The sequence below is a fragment of the Malus sylvestris genome, chromosome 5 (genome assembly GCF_916048215.2).
Source record: "Malus sylvestris chromosome 5, drMalSylv7.2, whole genome shotgun sequence".
In the NCBI taxonomy this organism is placed as follows: Eukaryota; Viridiplantae; Streptophyta; class Magnoliopsida; order Rosales; family Rosaceae; genus Malus; species Malus sylvestris.
Window position 1 is genome coordinate 28,176,307 of NC_062264.1, and position 12,239 is coordinate 28,188,545.

The 12,239-nt window shown below is 37.9% G+C and overlaps 1 long non-coding RNA gene across 1 annotated transcript; it reads left to right on the plus strand.

Annotated features, from left to right (window-relative positions):
* Positions 1 to 5,056: 5,056 nt before the first annotated feature.
* LOC126622013 (uncharacterized) lies at positions 5,057 to 6,221 on the plus strand. The gene is made up of 3 exons (XR_007623248.1): positions 5,057 to 5,291; positions 5,820 to 5,880; positions 6,150 to 6,221. It is a non-coding gene; the product is annotated as an uncharacterized LOC126622013 (long non-coding RNA).
* Positions 6,222 to 12,239: the final 6,018 nt, after the last annotated feature.

The window sequence follows — 12,239 nt, forward strand, 5'->3', positions numbered from 1 at the left end:
GAACCCGGGAAACTTGGCCTCGAAATGTTCCCGACTTCACCTAGCTTCAAAACTCAACAAAAACTAGCAGTCTAATATACCAATTTGAAGCTCGAAATGAGAGGAAGAGAAATATACTAACATGGGAACCTGTCGTGGCCAGAAAACGGCTCGAAGCCGCCAAGTCTCTTGCTAGAAAGCTGGGTTAATTTCCAAGGGTGTTTTCTACATCCAACATCACTAAAATCCCTCAAATTTACCCTAATCGTGCTACAAAACATGATCTACGAAGAACTTTGGGGTTTTCGAGGTTCACATTTGTCGGAAAAATGAAGGTTCGCCGGAGGAGACAATGAACAGTGGCGAGAGCCACTTTGCAGCCACACTCGAACCAGGGTGCACTGAATTGACTGGATGACGGCGATGGTGATCTCTCTTCGATGGTTTCGACGGAAGACAACAATGCTCCGTTGTGGTAATGTTTGCATAACTGTAGAGACGAGGAAAACAGCGAGTGGGAGAGAAGTGAGGGGGAGAGGAAATCATGGCAGCCAACAATGGTTCGTGACTAGCCTAGGTTCATGGCGGTGGTGCTCGCCGGAACAACGAAGGTGGTATAGTCCAGTTTCTCTGCACTTGCAGAGAGATAGTGGAGACAGAGTTGGGAGATGAGAGAGAGTGAAATGAGGGAATGAGAGATGAGGTGGCAGCAAATGAATGGGGAGTTGAAAAAAATGGAATTTCTAGGGATTGGGAGACACGGAAAAGAAGGAAAGAGTGGGGTGTGGGCCCCACATGGCACATAGCTCAAAGTCACCAATAAAAATACAGAAAAATATCTCCGTAATGTGAATTTACCAAAACGCCCATTGCACTTCGTAGTTTGTAAAATTTTCGTCGTAAGTCCAAATTCAATTCCGCTTGCACCTATGCGTTCGTACCGTCGAGTACTTCGAGAATACGGTAAAATAATAGCTCATATGCATCACGAAGAGACGGTCAAACTAGGGATGGGTTGTCACAATATTAGTACTTTCATTTCAATTTTTAGTTATAATTATCAAAATCTAAAAGGGTGACCATAATTCTATTTGGTGCCCGAATTTTGGTTATTTTTTCAAATTTTCCTTGTCAACGGGAGTGCATGGGAATTATCAATTACCCTTTTTTATCTTCGACAAGCTCTATAATGAATACAAACATGAGGGCAATATAGTAATCAGCCATAACATATTGGTAGCCTTCTTGGTCTAGCAAAGTTGGTCATTGAGTACTGATTTTGTCGAAAAAAAAACAAAACAAAGATAACCCGAAACCAAATCCTCAAAGGGCCAATCATGGCCTCTTGCACCCTGATTTCTCCAATGAAATTAGTCCCAGAGTAACTAGCCTAGGCCTAGCCTATCAAGCACAATTGTTTTTCAATGGGGCTAGAAGGGTTATTTCTGTGTGTATCAAATGTGAGAGCACGGACTGTGTTATATAATAAAAGAGGTAGATCTGAGTAGGGAACTTCCCTTTTATGTTATTCTACTTGAACAAGACTTTATCACTAGTATTCATATCTGATTAGGTTTACTAATCGTATCAGGACTGCTATAACTATAAAATTTAGTAATACACTCACCTTATTAGAGTACAAGTATTATTGAAATCAATCTCTGCAATCCTTAATCTAAGTTACATACAAATGTGCAGCTCTAATATAGTCCTACAACTTCACCTAATGTGATAAGTATAGCACACATAAGAACTTCGCATTCAAAGAGAAACACAATTGAAAACACAATTTTACACAAGGGGAGGATATTTCATCCACTCATTCAAAAATCGTCAACTATAGTTGATATAAAAAAAATAAAAATAAAATCAACAACTATAACATTACAACGACAAAATTAAATGTTGGAAAGATTAGAGCATGGTTATAGCTAAAGTTGCATAATGTTTTCTTAGTTCTATCAGTTACCCAATGAACGCCCCTTTTCATGGCCTTCGAGCCCAAACCGTACATGTCTCAACAACAATGTATGTAGCATTCAATTACAATTGATATCAGTAATGTGATCGAAGAAAAAAATCGCAAGATTAATGTGTACCTAAAACTTAATCAATAATTAATTAAGACTCAAACCATGTCCCTCCTATGGCTAGACTTTGTCTTGCATAGCCGTATGAGGCTTACAACACAATTAATCCCTCAATTTTCCAACCCTTAGTTTGCCAAGTCGCGGGGAAGAACCTATACCGAGCCAACACTATGAGGCCAAATCCAGATGTTCCATCGGAGATTTCCTCGATCAGGTCTTGCCATTAGTATGCTATTTCTGTTTCCATTTCGAACTCAAAGTGACGGTATGGTGTCTCTTTATTTAAAGGAAGAGAGGAGACAATAACTGTTGTGCTAGGATTGCACCAAATCCGTTGGAACCAACTCAAACTAACCCATAGGAAATTTATCAAATGAAAATGCAAGAACAAAATATAAAAGAACACCAAGATTTTAACGAGGTTCCTCAACAGTCAGTGTAACTGGAGTACGTCCTCGGAGCAGTATGAGCTCACCTAATAATCCACTATCAACCAAATGAGAGTTTACAAAGTGTTGGCAATCTCATAACCCAAATAACCCAATACACCCAATAGCTCTCACACACCACATAAACAAATAGAGAAAGAAATATAATGAATAATTAATTCTCTATACATATAGCTCAAAGCTATTACAACAACTACTTTGGTGGATGATTACTAACCAAAGAGAAGAGCGCCTTCTTCTTCTTTTTCTGCTCTCAATTTTATGCTCTCTGCAGCTCTCTTTGCTCTCTCAAAGATGGGCTACTAAAACTGAAAAAAAATGGTGCACCCTTCATCTCTCTTTCTCACTTCCGTATACTCACCTTCATCCATCCTCAACACCCAATAAACAAAACCAAAGTAAAGACATAATGATTACTTTACAAACATCATCATGACTTTCCTTTTTTCTTTTCAATAAACATAATCATTTGTCTTTTTTTTTCTTTTGCTTTTTTAATAGCCGAAAGTTGTTTGGCCATAATTCAACAATCTCCACCTTGGCCAAATTTCGAAAACATCATGATAAGCCAACCAACACAATCAACACAAAAATCACTCCCAAACACTAGCAAGAGAACAACTCATGCCGAGCCAAATGCTCCAAAACTCCTACTGCTCAACGCCTTCTTTATATAGACATAATGTGAGCCAAGTTCAAACAGTGAACAAACTTGGCTACACTAACAACCTTAGTCAACATATCAGCGGGGTTGTCTTTAGTTGGAATCTTCTGGAGAATGATTTCCCCTTCACCAACAATTTCACGAACAAAGTGATAACGCACATCTATGTGCTTGGTCCTCGCATGATGAACCTGATACTTAGCCAAATAAATGGCACTCTGACTATCACAATGTACCTCCACCTGCTTCTGATCAACCCCCAAATCTCTAATCAGCCCATGTATCCAAATGGCCTCCTTTATAGCTTCAACAACTGCCATATATTCAGCCTCTAGACAAGGCAACAGACGACTGCAAAATGGACCTCCAACAAACTGGTCCTTTAGCCATAGTAAACACATAGCCTGTAGTAGACTTCCTTCCATCCATATCACCTGCATAATCTGAATCAACATAACCAACTGCAAAATGACCAATACCAGAGTCATCCCTCTCAAAGCATAAACCAACATCTCGAGTACCATGGAGATACCTCAATATCCACTTAGCTGCTTGCCAATGCTCTTTACCTGGATTATGCATATATCGACTCACCATGCCAACTGCATGAGCAATATCCGGTCTAGAGCATACCATTGCATACATCAAACTACCAACCAAATTTGCATATGATATATTTTTCATTTGCAGCTTCTCTTTATCAGTTTTAGGACATTGTAGAAAACTCAATTTAAAATGAGGAGCCAAAGGGGTACTAACCGGTTTAGTTGAATCATGAACTCCAAACTTCCGAATCAACTTCTCAAGGTATTGTTTTTTATTCAAATTGACCAAACCCTTCTCTCTATCTCTAGTGATCTCCATGCCAAGGATCTTCTTCACTTCACCAAGATCCTTCATCTCAAACTCATTCTTCATTTGCTTCTTCAATTTCTCAATCTCTTCGACATTCTTTGATGCAATCAACATATCATCAACATATCATCAACATATATCAACAAATAAATGAAAGACCCATCTTGCAACTTCTTGAAGTACACACAATGATCATATTGACTTCTAGAATAATTTTGGCCTCTCATAAATTTATCAAACCTCAAATACCATTGTCTTGGAGATTGCTTCAAGCCATATAGTGATTTCTTCAATTTGCAAAACAAGTTCTCCTTCCCTTTCACTATATACCCATCTGGTTGACACATATAAATCTCTTCATTCAAATCACCATGCAGGAAAGCCGTCTTCACATCAAGTTGCACAAGCTCAAGATCATATTGTGCAATAAGAGCTAACATAATACGAATTGAGGAGTGCTTCACAACCGGAGAAAAGATTTCATTGTAGTCAATGCCCTCCTTTTGTGCATACCCTTTAGCAACTAATCTTGCTTTAAATCTCACATTGCTTTTCTCATCAGCATCTTCCTTCTTGGCATACACCCATTTGCAACCGATAGCTTTCTTGCCCTTAGGCAATTTAGCTAACTCCCAAGTCTTGTTCTTCAAGAGAGAATTCATCTCATCACCCATGGCATTGCACCACCTCTTCTTCTCCTTACTCTCAATGGCTTCCTCGAAATTGGATGGAATATCATCAATGATAATAGGAAGAGCAAAAGCAACATAGTCACTATACCGAGCTGGCTTGGTAATTTGTCTCTTTCCTCTGTTCTTTGCAATAGACTCTTGAGGTGAAACTTCCTCTTCAACTTGAATAGAATCTTCAAGTTCAACTTCTTCAATAAGAGCATCAGCAACATGCAAATATGTGGTACCCTTTTCTTATTTCTGTATTTATTTTGTTTAATTTTGTATTTTTTATTAGATGCATGGTGGATTTAACGTTGGTAACTATTAAATCGCTTTTAAATTGTGTTTAATTTAGATTTTTGTGTTTTGAATTTTGAATTTGCAGCCTGATCTTCCACTGGAGCATCCAAATTTTGCAGTTGTGTATCAAATGATAGCAACCTTTACAAATTCAAAATTTGAAGCCAAGATACCACCGTCCATATATTGTTAAAAATGAAGAAACAATATAAAAATCCAAATTTTACATTTGGTTATAGCTTTTGTGTAAACGGAGCTTCCACTGAGCTCTTAGTTCTGGGTGCGTCTTTGTTTTCATAATCCTTTAGAGGTTTTGGAATTTTGCGATTTTCTTCGTGGATTTTGTTCATTGGCTTGCTTTGTTGTAAAACTTTTTTTTTTTTTTTAAGAATCTTGAACTGATAATATGCTATGTCTTTCAATTTCTAGCAGTGGATTTTTGTTGTGATCTTTTGGTGATTAATCGGGTAATGATCTGCATGTGATTCTTTATAGAATATTCATAATTATTTCACAAGATTTGTGCAATTATTTCACAAGCTTTGTGCTTCCACTTGCCTTTTCTTTTGTTTTTTTCTTTGGGAGTCTGGAAAAATAGTGCATCTGTTTTTGTCATAAAAGTTTTAAGATTTATATTCCGCTGTGTATGTGATTTAAAAATTGAAAAACATATATGAATTATTCTTAGTGCTTTGGCCATGAAGGGTATTAGTAGGTTGTTCCCCATATGAGAAAATGATTGAAAAAGAAGATATTTTTTTTATTTGTTGGTTACTATGTATTAATTTTTTTTTGGGATTTTGTGTAGAGAGTGCTCTGTGGAAATAGCAATGCAAGGGCAGGATCTGATCGGTAGCACTCAAACAGGGGTTTGTTTCTAAAATCGCGTTCATTAGTTAGATTATTAATGTGTTTTGGTAGTGGTTCTCAATATGATTTTCTATTTTCTCTTTTTCTTTTTTTTGGTCTTTGAACTATCGATGTGATTTATGTTTGATTATAAAGAAAAATTAATAAAACAAAGAGATGCAGCAATTGGAAACATGGCTGCAAGTGATAAGTCAGAGTCTTTGTTTTAAATCAGTGTACTACTTTTGTAGTGTATGCATGTGTAAGCGAAATTCAAATTGTAATACAGGATCTTAGGGCTGTGCAAAATGGTGTACAAAAATGCACACGAGTTGGAATTGTGAAACCAGGTCATCCTTGAGCGACCTGGCACGAGGAATTTAACCAACATGGTTGGATTTCTGAACTTCATTATATTTTCATGTATTTTGCTTATGTAGAATGCGTCTATCTGGGGATCGAAACACGTCCTTTTTCTGAATTTTTCAGGGCATGAAAATTCAAGCTCGGGCGGTACCCCCATTTCAAGGCAAATGAGACCATTCGACGATGGTAACCCAAAGGCTTTCTTTGTTGTTTTTCCTTAATGGGTTAACGATTCCTTGCTTTTTACTGAGTTTTTGGCTTCAAGGCACATTTGCCTAGCACATTTGCCCGGTACCCCCATTTCAAGGCACATTTTCCTTAATGGGTTAACGATTCCTTGCTTTTTAATGTGTATTTTGTATTTCTGAGCTTCAAGGCACATTTGCCAAGTACATATAATTGTATTCGTAATTTAGTATTCAGCACCGCTGGCCAATTTATTGCATGAAAATTTTGAATTTTTTTTTTTGGAAAACATATGGTAAACCAGTGGATAATGTGTTTACCTGATTATCTATCTGCGTGTATAAAATATTTTTTTGGAAATATGGTTATCTTTTCTGGTCTAGAAGGGGATTTACAATGCAATGTCAAAAAGAGTTTTTGAGTTTTAGTTTACTGGAAATGTAATGGAATATGTGTTTATATTTATATGAGTTTGATAGTTATTACATCTTATTAGCTATGTTCCTTTTTAGAAGCTTTGATCAGAGCATTGCTCTGTGACAATTGTGATTGATCTTGATTGGGAACATTTTGGCATGGGTTGAGAGGTAGCTTTTATGTCATACGTATAACATAGTTTTGCAACCCGCGGCATCGCGCGGGCTTAAATGCTAGTCTTATACTATAAACAACGTGTCACAAAATCCTTACTCCGGCTGATTCCACCAAGTACAAACAAGAACTTAGCTAGTACCAAACAAGAAGCATAAAACTGAACTCAACCAAATCCAAAAACTCTTTCACACTCTACTTACCCTCAATCTCTATTCATCTTCAATGTAAAATAACGCGACACCCAGAAGTTACTTTCACCAAATAGAAGTAGCCCTAAGCATAGATTTTTCCATTTAGTACGAAGGATGGTAAAATGAGCAACCCTCTAATGGGATACTGAACTCAACCGAGTTTCTACGGGGATATCTTATTCCAATTCTGTTTCTATGATATCTTATTCCAATCCCTATTTCTAATTAAGGCTCCTATTCTATATGGGATAGGAAAGTACACATTTATTCTTATTCCAATTCTGCGTTTAGGATTCCTAATCTAACTGTATAGAAAACGTAGTTCTTTCCTAATGCTAGTAGGACATGAATCTGTGCAGCTTTAGTTTACAGGAGCAAATTAAAGAGCTTAATGCATCAAACGTTTCAATAATCGTTGTCCTCAATTTGCCACACCACCAAGGTCTAATAAATTGATTTCCCAACTTAATCAAGAAAATGACGCAATCCATTTCTAACTTATATCTTCACACATGATTCACATACAAGGGAAGAGAGGAAATGGAAATGGATGGTCGGTGCCTGGTTTTGGTGCGATTAGTTACTTGATAAGTTTCGGATTTCTCCTGAACAAGTGAAACAAAAAGGAAGAAAAAACTCAACACACAAAGCGACAGATGGGGTGGCAGTAATAGAAAGGAAGATAGAGAAAACAAATTTAACAAAAACCAAGGTAAAATGGGTCATGACTAACATAATTCATGAGTCATGACTACTTATGCCAACGTAAAATGGGCTGGAAGGCCAAAACCACTCCTTGTTTGGCTTTGATTACTTGCAGCACTAACAATTCCTTGAGCAAATTCTGACATGCATATTATCAATACATATATATATATATATAGTGTACATAGCATGTGCCCTCTTTCAATATCGATAGAAATGTCCATGCTAAGATCCTCAAGAAATATAATATGTCTACCTTCTAGATTCAGTTATCGCCTCCTCTTACTGTCAGAGTTAGACATCATTCTCAATTAGACTTTTAGTTTCAGAAAGAGCTGTAATTTAGTTGAAAACAAAATACCTTTCCGACTGTGGATTTCAATGGAGCCGTTGATAGGCAGTGCATAGGGATTACAAACTTTGTTCAGCTAACGCAGTTCACCAGCAAAGAAAGAATAAAGCTGAGGTGTAGTGAGACACAGGAGGGCTTACTGTTAACGAGCTCTATCTTGAATCCGAGAAGTTCACCGAAGCATCGTGCTTTGTGTATAAAAAAATAGGTTAAACACAGTATCCTCGTATCTGTATGACTGAAAGTCAGATGCAATAGTATGAACATGATCAACCAATCAAGAGTCTATTAACAGTGCTTCCTGGCTAGGACAACACTAGTGGCAATGTAAAGACACAAATTGTTCCTAATCCTTGGACGCAGTTGGTCCCTTGATTGACAAAAGAACAACAAACAGGATAGCAAAGCAACATTTCACGAGACTAGTAAAACCTACTCATTCAACAAAGGAACAACAAATCGCAGCATTGCAATGCCAACACTTCCAATTCAACCCACAGAAAGAGTTAGACATCATTCTCAATCAGATCACTTTTAGTTCCAGAAAGAGCTGTCATTTAGTTCCTGAAGCTGATCGACTTATTTTCTGCAGAAAAATCGAACGGAAGTAAACAAAAACTAGTCATTCAACAAAAGAACAACAAACAGGATTGCAATGCAACATTTCCAATTCCAGTCACACACAGCAACTCCCATACGACACTAATGAAACCTACTCATTCAACAAAAGAACAACAAACCGCAGCATTGCAATGCCAACATTTCCAATTCAACCAACAGAAATCAACTTCCTCCATACGAGACTAGTAACTGCTAGTTTGTTAACAAAAAAACAAAAAAAAACGTCTACAAGTTATTTCTTAGTAATAAAAATCCTTTGCCTCGTAATAATAGCATTCCGTCGACTGACCCTCCTTAACTGTCGAAATCCCAGTCCCATGATTAACATAATTGACCGGAGAAACCCCAAAATCGACCACTCCGTCGCAGAAGAGCGCTCTAAAATCCGACACCATGCCGATACCCGTATACCAAACCTCGAGCTTGAGACCAAATCTCACCAGAGCGCCAGAGGCAGAGCCAGGGGCGCTAAGCCCTTGCAATATTTCCTGGGACACATTTTGTCCCACGTACATCTCCACCGCTTGGAGTTGGAAACTGGCTGTGGCCTGGTTCCTCTTGCTTGACAACAAGAGACGCGGCCGTATACCCACCGGCTTCACTGCCAGCATCATCATCCTCTCTTTGTCCCCGTAGAAGATGTACGCCATCAGTCTCTTGATGTACATGTCGTGAACTTCGCCGGGGTTGCCGTTTGTGGCCACCACGGACAGGTCCCAGGTGGCGGTTAACTGGGACTGAGTCGCGTTGAGTTGGGAGACGATGGCCGATTGGACTCGGAAATCGGGGCCATACGTTTTTGTCCGCCATGCGACCAAAAGAACAGTTAGAGCGCCGATCGCCACCAACAATGGCCACAGCAGCCAATTTGGCCACAGCAGGCAATTTAGTGGTAGGCCTCTAGGAGGCTGAGCCGCAGTTGCTTTGATTTTTTCTTCCCCTTCACCGGCCATAGTACTTGGAAAGAGGAGAGAGGTGTTTAAAGAGAAATCCTTCGCTTGCAGATAGATCAAAGGGGAAGAATTATCAGTTTCACAAAGTTGAGAAGGGAGAGGGAATGGAAATCAACAACATCAAATGGGGAGACGATTTCCACAATTGACCTAGAAATTGAAGAGGGGAAGAATGAAAAGTTGAAAAATGCCCGGCTCATCTAAATTGGGATCCCCGACCGACCAATCATGTTATTGAAGCAAAATTAATAAAACTATTGCACTCCTATTAGAATATAAATGTGATTGTGTAAATCTTAGTAGATATGAAAATGTATTTTATATTCTTATTAGGAGTTGATTATCTATTAAATGTTGTAATCCTACAAGGAAATTTTTTTACCTAACCTACTACTATAAATAAAGGCACAATGAGGGTGAATCAAACACATCCCACAATTACACATCTCTCTCTACTATTGCCGCACTTTCCCTTTCTCTCTAGGCTTCATAATTGTTCAGTAAATTATGCATACAACACGTTATCAGCACACTCTTGACGCTGCGCTAACAAGAGAATTTATTCTTCAATCAGGAGAGTATTACGTTTGAATCATTCTTTTTATGATTAATTTATTATTTTATTTAATTGATCTACATGGTATTGATTCAATTTAATTTTTTCTGTGTTGAACGTGATACAACGCATTTGAGATGCAATTCTGGCTTTCCGAGAATGATCTTCTACAAATTCAAAGGCTTTTGTTGTTTTATGCCAATCAGGTACGCTTAAAATAAAGTAAGATATTTGAAACGATCGTGAAGCATGAAAACATTCCCCATGATGCATGAACCCCCTATGTTTATATTTTCCTTCCGATATATATATATATTGTATATGTTTATATATTTGTCAATAAATAAATATATATATATATATATATATATATATATATATGTTTCATGCATTACTTTGCTACGTGGAATATGTGAGTCAAAGAATCGAAATAAAATAGAAGCATAAATTTTTGGGTTCTGAAAACCCTAAATACTACAGATCTGAAAATTGAAAAAATAAATAAATAAAACGCTGGAGTCGTGGCTTGAAGCCACGCTCGCACCAAGCCAAGCCAAACGACTCAATTCCTGAGCCGTGCCCAACAGCCAGACGCAGAACCAGGAATGACGTTGTTTCGACGTCATCTTCTTCTTCGATTTTTGAGAAAGCAATCCTGTGTTAGAGATAATGTACACATAGGATGGTGACACTTGTAAACAGATTAGGAGAGTTAGTTATAGTTGTTAAGAATATACAAATGTAAGAAGAGGTGTAGTATATAAACTCTTCCAGTGTAATAGCTTGGTCATTAAGAAAAGAAATAGAAATATCTTTCTCTCTCTATAATTCTCTTTCTCTGAATTCTCTCTAAGATTACTGTCTGTGATCTCTTTCTTCTTAGCTTACATGGTATCAATCGCCATTTTCGCTCTTGCTGTTTTCTTCGATCCTTCGGCTGCTTCCGCACATCTTCTCACTTTGTGATTCTTGCTTGTTCTCGATGTCAATTCATCTCTGTGTGCTTGGACGTATTCTGGTCTTCTTCTTCTGTGATTTCTGAGGTTCTTGGTTTTTCTTGATCTTCTTGCATCGGTGTTTCAAGAGGGTGCACACCAGGTGTTTGTGATAATTCTCCTCTCGGATTTCTATCTTCTTTCTGCATAAATGGTGACTGCATCTCAATTACAACTTCTTCAGTCGCCTATTACTGCTCTCATTTCTATTCTTTCAACATCTATCAATGTTAAGCTTGATGATTCGAATTATCTTAATTGGCATTTCCAAATGCAATTGTTACTGGAAAGTAATGGAATCATGGGGTTTGTTGATGGTTCCACACCCTGTCCTGCTCGGTTTGCTCCTAATTCTGGTGATTCTGGAGCTAATTCTGCTACTTCCTCCTCTGGTTTAGAAACAGATGAATATACTGTTTGGAAATTACATGATCGAGCACTTATGCAGCTTGTTACTGCTACCTTGTCCCCAGTAGCTATGTCATGTGCCATTGGTAGTGCTAGTTCTCGGGAGTTGTGGACTCGGCTTAAGGAACAGTTTTCTACTGTTTCCAAGACTAGCATTTTTCAGATGAAGTCCAATCTTCAAAACATTAAAAAGGGGTCAGATTCTATCACTCGATATTTACAGAAGATCAAAGAAGCAAGGGATTACTTGTCTGCTGCTAGTGTATTTCTTGATGATGAAGACATCATTATTCTGGCTCTTAATGGTTTGCCTCCAGAGTATAATACATTCCGCACGGTTATTCGAGGCCGAGAAAGTGTTATGACTATGAAAGAATTTCGGACTCAACTCCTTGCTGAATAAGAAATTGTTGACAGCCATCCTAATGTTCCTTTTCTGTCTGCTATGGTTG